The sequence below is a fragment of the Lissotriton helveticus genome, chromosome 2_1 (assembly GCF_964261635.1).
Source record: "Lissotriton helveticus chromosome 2_1, aLisHel1.1, whole genome shotgun sequence".
Classification (NCBI taxonomy): domain Eukaryota; kingdom Metazoa; phylum Chordata; class Amphibia; order Caudata; family Salamandridae; genus Lissotriton; species Lissotriton helveticus.
This window is the reverse complement of record NC_136059.1, coordinates 1,497,158,583-1,497,166,223: the sequence shown is the minus strand read 5'-3', so window position 1 is coordinate 1,497,166,223 and position 7,641 is coordinate 1,497,158,583. Positions and strand designations below refer to the sequence as shown.

Sequence of the window (7,641 nt, the reverse complement as noted above, 5' to 3'; positions counted from 1 at the left end):
TCTCAAATGCCATTTTTGCGGGCGCAAACGGGCGCTCGCAAAAATGCTTGATGCATCTACCTGTAAGTCTTTAAAGGGTCTGAATTACACTATCTCTACAATATTATTTACTACAGTTGCAAGAAAGGTATTAATAGGTTGCCAGGGTCTCGATGCAAGTGTCAGTGTATATTTTGAAAACCCGCTCCTGCCAAAAATAATTGGACAACTCTGAGTCAACAATGAAAGTGCACTGAGATCCATGTGGGAAAATTTTGTAGGGGGATCATCATCATCACCTGATAGTGATCTTTGAATAACTTATACATTCAAAAATAGCAATCCTTTGGCGCCATATAAAGGATCGGCATCAGTGGGCCGCAGGTACTTACAGGAGGTATACTACTTGCTAGAAGTATTTATTGTGAATTGGGAGGTTCATCAAAAGATTACTGGATAGGGGTGCCGCGGCTGGACAGCCAACATGGTGATTGCATCCAAATATCACTCCAAGTGCTGCCAGTGAAATCCTTCTGCATCCTGCATTTAAAGTGCTCTACTACATCGCCTGGCAGGCCTCCCCCTGTACTCTGGTAAGTAGGAATAACATAGTAGCTGTCTAGCATACGAAACGTATCTGGCCGTGCTTTAAAACATGGGGGCCCCAATGTTGAAGCGGAGACAGAAGCGTATGTGCACCTTGGAGCAGAGGGCCCTGAGACCTGGCCACTAGCCAGTGTGAGTCCTATGACCCCTCCAGCGGTGCCTGGAAACATCTGACCCACTTTTGGATACTTAGCTAGGGTACATCCCTGTCCGCTCTTAATCCTGCTCTGCCGTCTGCAGAGGTAAGTGGGCCAGGGACCTGCGCATACCCAGATATTCAAGGCGGTCTTTGCGGTGAGACGCGGGGGCACCTTCTGACTGTGCAGAGGGACAGTTGCCACACCTTTCCCTTCATAGAAAGTGGACCTGAAGCCTGGACTTATCTGTTGTTGATTGGGAAACAGCTGGGGTCAGGGAGTGGATATATGTCCGGACATTCTAGTAATTGACAGACTTACACAGCACTAGAACAAAAAAAGTTCCCAATAGGCCACCCAGAACACTAGCAGCTCTATAGATAATGCGTACCTAGGGGGAAAGGGGACTAAAATTGAGGGAGTCTGATAACTGTGGTTTCCTATCCAGAAGGTATTTTCTCTCCTCCGTCTAGTATTCTATAATGTTAACCTTCCTTTGTGATGTGGAAACTGCAAAATAATATAATCAGGTTATGCATTAACTTACTCTACCATGATTAACTATTATTCGACTATTACTTTCATTTTACTTTAATAAAACATACCCCTATAGTTTAAAGATATTCTCCTCTTTTATGCAGTCCAACAGTAATTTCTACTTACCTTGCTAGCTTTCAGCATGCTTTGTATCAGTCAAAAGTTATTTACATTTCCAAACAACATAAATGCAATTCAATATTAATTGTCTTTTTTCCTTCCAGCGGCAACATTGCAGCGTTTGGAGGAGATAGTAGGATCCTGGCAGTATAATACAATTGAAATGGGTAGGTGTTTTCTGTTTTATAACTCAACAACTTGAATGCTTGTTTTTTCTGTTCTTTATTGTAGCTCAACGGAAAAGAAATTGTAGGTTAGTATTATTACTTTTCTTCGATTTAAGTTTGTTCCTCAGCAAGATCTTTTATTTAACCCCTTGCCTGCTCATGACGAGATCAGCTCGTCATGAGTTGTGCCGCTCGCACGCTGATGACGAGCTGAGCTCGTCATGTAACGCGGCTTTTAGAAAAAAGCCGCACAGCGCAAAAATAACCGCCGCACGCATGCGGTTAACATACATTTGCAATGTCAGTATTAAGCTCTAAATTGAGACAAGTCTTTCACAGCGTTTCTACATTCTTTGCTCAATGACCTCCTTAGGTAATAAAGGAGAGCTGTGCTGAGGACAAGAGGCACTAATCTGTCAGCAGCGCACTCTCAGGATTGAGACGCTACACAGGAAACTAACTGTCTCCTCACAACGAAGTTATCAAAGAAACTAAACAAGGAAACCAAGATCCTTCTACTCACATTAAATTTACGTGATGGAGAGCTTATAATAAGTCTGCTTCTTCAGGTATTTCCTCAGTTGAAGTGTGCGTTCCTTAGTTGCCGCGCACTTCACATCCCATTCACGGTTTGCGGGAAAAAAACTAGCATACCACAGGAAAAGCTGGGCTGGCAGAAAACTTTAGTTTTGAGCACTGCCAGCTCATCCTCCATTCGCTACTCCAGGTAATCTTTTCGCACTTTGTGTTAGTTTTACTAGTGGATATACTGACCAGTATTGAGTGGTTTGCGGGAATCCTTATAAGGATCCTGACAATACCCCCTCTCAAGGAGGGTTCCTCCAATCGTGGTTTGGTTGGAAGCTTTCTGTGGCTGCCCTTCACCAAACATGGAGCATGAACACCGTCCTTTGCCCAAGATATATTATGCCTGGTCCATAGCCTTTCCAATCTACCTAGTAGCAAAGTTAATTTCTCACTTTGTTGGATCCAATAATTCTTTTCACCTCATAATCAGTCCCACCTACCATTATATATGGTTCAGGGGGAACAGAGGTTCTCAAACCTGGTTCAACTCCTATTAATAGGGAAACGTGAATAACGTGGTACATTTTAGTCAGTCAGTCAAATAACTTTATTCGGTTATTACGACCATCAAAGTACATCGTAGTGTTCTCTGGGAGTGTTAAATATGTCACAGGCCAAGCCGGCGACTAAGATGGCCGTCCGGAATTGAAGCTCCTCAGGGCGACCCAGCCAATTGGCGTTTTTCCCCCGTTAACTGCCGCACCAACGCCCCGCAGAATGCAGCACTGACATGCATGATGCATCCTGCAACGGATGATGAAATCTTGACAAGATTAGGAGCCCTGGTGACCAAGTTACAGCTCTGGGAGTGGCTGCAAGGAGGGGCCCACAGCACTGAGAGCCGGCGCCATTTCCCATGCAGCCTGGCCGGCACAAGCAGAGATTCGGAAGACCAGCAAGTTCAGGACCGGGACCGTGGAGGTGGTGAGTGGCTGGCGGTTGCAGTGCGGCGGAGCTTTCTTCCCCACCGCCTCCATGACCCCGCTGCATTTGAGAAGGAGTACCCACGTTTGACGACTCCGGGTCTGGCTGATCATGCCCCCTTGCCCTCATTAACGCGGGAGGGGACAGGGCCCACCTGCAAATATATGTTGCTCCCACCTGGGCGCGCAGGGGCGCAAGTGAAAAGGGGGAAGGTTGGGGGGCCTGCAGCTCGCACATCACGGCAGCCCCACGCAGCACAACAGCGAGCCGGTTGGGCCCCTGCATTTGCCTGGTGGAGAACACCAGTCGGTGTATGGAATGCTGTGCAGCCCGCAGCGTACCTGCACAACTGTACCAGGGGCAGCGACAGCACCCTTCACTTACAAGGTCCTCCAGTACACACAGTTTTCGTAGGTTGGGCGCCTGCAGCTGCTGGATCATGATCTGCGTGGATGGGCAACACACTGCTGCGGGTGCTGGCCTGAGGGTGGGCTGTACTCATCACGCCGACTCTTTACGATTCACTTCCACAGGGGCTACTGCGAATATCTGACCTGGCACATATGGTAATCCTCAATTGAAGGGCAACGAGGGCTGGGGAGGTGCAGGCCTACATAGTCATCCTAACTCGCCATGGCACGGGTTCCTTTCCAGCTTGCACCCACGCACAAACTTTTGCCATTCTGACGGCACAATTACTGATGCTTCCTCTCTAAGCGAAGTCCCAAACTTGGCTCAGCTTCCCTCACTCTTCTTTCTGGCACGTTTGAATAATACTGTCCAGATCCCTGCTGTTGCACGTTGCCACTGGGGCCACTTGTCCGCATTATGGGCCGCAAAGATCCCAAGCAAAAGATCCTCCCTTTTGAAAAGCTTGCATACAGGGCGCCCTTAGAAAGCTCCAATATGGCAGATACCGCACATGCCTTAGACCATACAACTGACTCCTCAACGGTCACCTCCATGTTACAGGAGATGAGGATGGGCTTTAAGGCACTAGACAGCTGCTTTGATTTACTCGACAAGAATCTTGCAAACCTCGGGGCCAAAATTCAGGTGCACGACAGGAGGCTCGATGTGGCAGAGGTATGCATTTCAGACATTGAAGATGGGACTGCTGAATCCATTAAAAGACTGGAATGTGTCGAGCGTATACTTAACGATGTGGCTATCAAAAATGAGGACTTTGAGGCGCGCAGTCAGTGCAACAACATCCATATTCAAGGGGTCCAGGAGACGACTTCCACCGGCCGCATGGACCTGTTTGTGGAAAATCTATTAACTGAACTGTTTGGTAAAGAGTCCTTCACTGCAAGTACAGTACCTGAGGGCATGGGATACGGAAAAGAAAGATTGGTTCGCCAAGGTCAGAAGGGCTTGTTAATGGTCTGTAAAAAGTTTGGCTGGATAGTGTGGAATGCGGTGGCAGCAACTGGACTGAAATTATACATTTTGCTGTTAAAGCAGCTTCATATTGAAAATGTCATTCTGTTTTATTTTTAAGAAGCTTTTAAAATTAATAATTATGAAGGAAGGGTTGTAAATGTATATAAATTGTGTTTTTTATCTTTTGATAATGTTGACATTTTTGCAACGGTTTTAATTAACTATGCAAATAAACTTATACCTATACCACTGCTAGATTTGTGGTGGAGAGAATGCAGAGATCCTTGGGCCCTCGGCCTTATCCTGGTCTCCCGCCCACTCCCATCATTGCACGTCTCATAAACTTTTGTGACCGTGACTCGGAGTTGAGACTGGCCAGAGAGCGTGGGGACATTGCTTGGCAGGGTTCCAAGCTGTCCTTTTATCTGGACTTCACTATGATGGTGCAGGATGCCCTTCGCAAATACAGTGTGGTGAAGGCCACACTCAGGAACCTAGGTCTAAGATATGGTATGCTCTACCCTGCCAGATTACGAGTCGATGTGGGTGGCAGGGTCCGCATTTTTGACAATCCTACTGAAGTACAGGAACTCTGACAGACCTACAAGCAAAATAACAGTCAAGCCTTGGCAGGTGGGTGTCGCCCCTCCTCCTTGCATAGTGGTTTGGACGCTAGCGCAGAACTATTCTCCGGCACTGGTTAACATCCATTCATGGCTTCTGACTCATTGATGAAACACAGTTTTGGAAAATGATATTCATCTTGTTCTGATGTTACACTTGGCTGGTTGATTGCTCTTGCACTGATACACCCCCCCCCCCCCCATGGTGTATCCGTTGGGTTTGTTCTTACTCATACTGGGGTACTGTTCTAGGGAATTATCAGTTAAATATAAAGTCAATTGGAACTTCATGTGCTGCTATGCGTTCGGGATTGGCCTCACACTGGTTAAGTTGAGGTTGGGTGGGGGTGGGGGGGTTTGGACAGACTTATTGATCTATTTTTGATTATGTGCAGCTATGTTCACTGTCAAAAATCTTTTCTCCACATCGTTTCTTTGCTATGACTGATCTGACATGTTCCTCTGATGGCTCGGCTGGGTAATACAATGGGCCCCTCTGGCCTGTCCCTGGTGTCCTGGAATGTACAAGGTCTCAACGACAATCGCAAGAGAAGACTAGTGCTTCACTACCGTTTGAGACATAAGTTAGACATAGCCTACTTGCAGCAAACACACCTACCCATTACAGATGCGGCACAGTTTCGTGCAAGCTGGGGTGCACATAGATACTTCGTAAATTATAGCAACTACGACAGGGGTACAGCCATACTTATCAACAAAAGGATTCCCTTTAGTCTCAGTGCCTTAGTGCGCGATGCCGAGGGCAGATACATCATTGTCACGGGGCTTTGGGGGGACACATGACTGCCCTGGTGTGCGTTCATACCCCAAACCCTGACTCCCCTGAATTTTTCACGTTTTGAACGCCCAACTGGCGAAGTTGGAGCCGCAATTGATATTAGTGGGAGGGGACTTCAATTTGCTACTAAACCCCAGGCTGGACAGCACTTCTGTGACAACGAACACCAAACCAGATGCGTGTCGCGCCCTTTTAGAACCATGTGAACAATTTTCATTATCATATAGTTGGTGTATGCGTAATCCCACAATTACAGATTACACACATTACTCTGGTCAGCACAACACCTGGACTAAAATTGACTATTAGCTGCTGTCCCCCAAAGTGGCTGACTGGTTTAGCACGCATAGGACTCTCCCTCGGACATGTTCAGATCACTCCCCAATATTGCTACACCTGAAAGTCCCTCGTCCTGAGGGATCTAAGTGGCAATGGCGCTTCCCAAGCCGCGCTTTGCATGATGACCTCTTTAAGGCAGAAGTATGTGAGGCCATTGAGGACTACTTTGCAATTAGCACTGGCTTGGTGGACTCCTGGGATGTCTTGTGGGAGGGATTTAAGGCAGTCATCAGAGGCGTCTGTATTGCCAAACATGCCGGAGTTCTCAAGGATCTCCATTACAACGTTAACGCACATTGAGCGAGACATCCCATCCCTAGATGCTACCTCGATGCAATCCTCAGACCCTGCTTAGGGGGGACAGCGCCTAGCCCTCCTGACTGAATATAGAGACACTGCAGACCGGGAGATATTGTACTTGGGTAAATACCACACAGCCTGGTGATACGGAGAGGGTGAATGGCCTGGCAGAGTGCTGGCGCAGATGCTGAGACCGCCATACAGCAAGGCCTACATCGTGGAGATTCACTCTGCTACTAACCAAACCCTCACCACCACCTTGGAAATTTGCGATGAATTTCTGGACCATTTCACTGCACTATACACCACTAAAGCAGGGAGTAACCACACTGCGCAGGAAGAATACCTGTCAGAGAACGCACTAGTGTATCTTGAAAAGCACATGCAAGACTTTTTAGCGGAACCTAAAGTCAGTAATTTTCCCTTTAACCTTGGGCACGAAACAATGGGAGTGCAAATATCCACTCAAATGGTGAACAGATTCGGTCAAATACCTGGGGATCTATATCCATCTAGACACTACACAGATCATTCATTTAATCAATCAATCAATCAACAGAATTTGTATAGCGCGCTACTCACCCGTAAGGGTCTCAAGGCGCTGAGGGGGGGGGGGTCGCTACTGTTCGAACAGCCAGGTCTTGAGTTGTTTCCTGAAGGACAGATGGTCCAGTGTCAGCCGTAGGTGGGTGGGGAGGGAGTTCCATGTCTTGGCTGCAAGGTAGGAGAAGGAACTTCCTCCAACGGTGGATTTGCGGATTCGTGGGACGGAGGCGAGGGCGAGGCTGGCGGATCGGAGCTGGCGGGTGGGTGTGTAGAATGTGAGGCGGCTGTTGAGGTACTTCGGGCCCATGTCGTGGAGAGCCTTGTGTGCGTGGGTGAGGAGTCTGAACATGATCCTCTTGTTGACGGGGTGCCAATGCAGGTCTTTCAGGTGGGCAGAGATGTGGCTGTGGCGAGGGATGTCCAGGATGAGTCGTGCTGAGGCATTCTGAATGCGCTGGAGTCTTTTCTGGAGTTTGGCTGTGGTTCCAGCGTAGAGGGTGTTCCTGTAGTCCAGATGGCTGGTGACGAGGGCCTGGGTTTCGGTGGGGATCCATCGGAAGATCTTTCGGAGCATGCGCAGGATGTTGAAG

General features: G+C 47.9%; 1 long non-coding RNA gene across 1 annotated transcript in view; it reads left to right on the top strand.

Annotated features, from left to right (window-relative positions):
• The first annotated feature begins 1,493 nt into the window (after positions 1 to 1,493).
• The window catches only part of LOC144819814 (uncharacterized), a 44,644-nt gene continuing 38,496 nt past the window's right edge, over positions 1,494 to 7,641 (top strand). The window contains exon 1 of the long non-coding RNA XR_013607582.1: positions 1,494 to 1,546. This is a non-coding gene — a long non-coding RNA (uncharacterized LOC144819814). The remainder of the gene's footprint in view (positions 1,547 to 7,641) is intronic.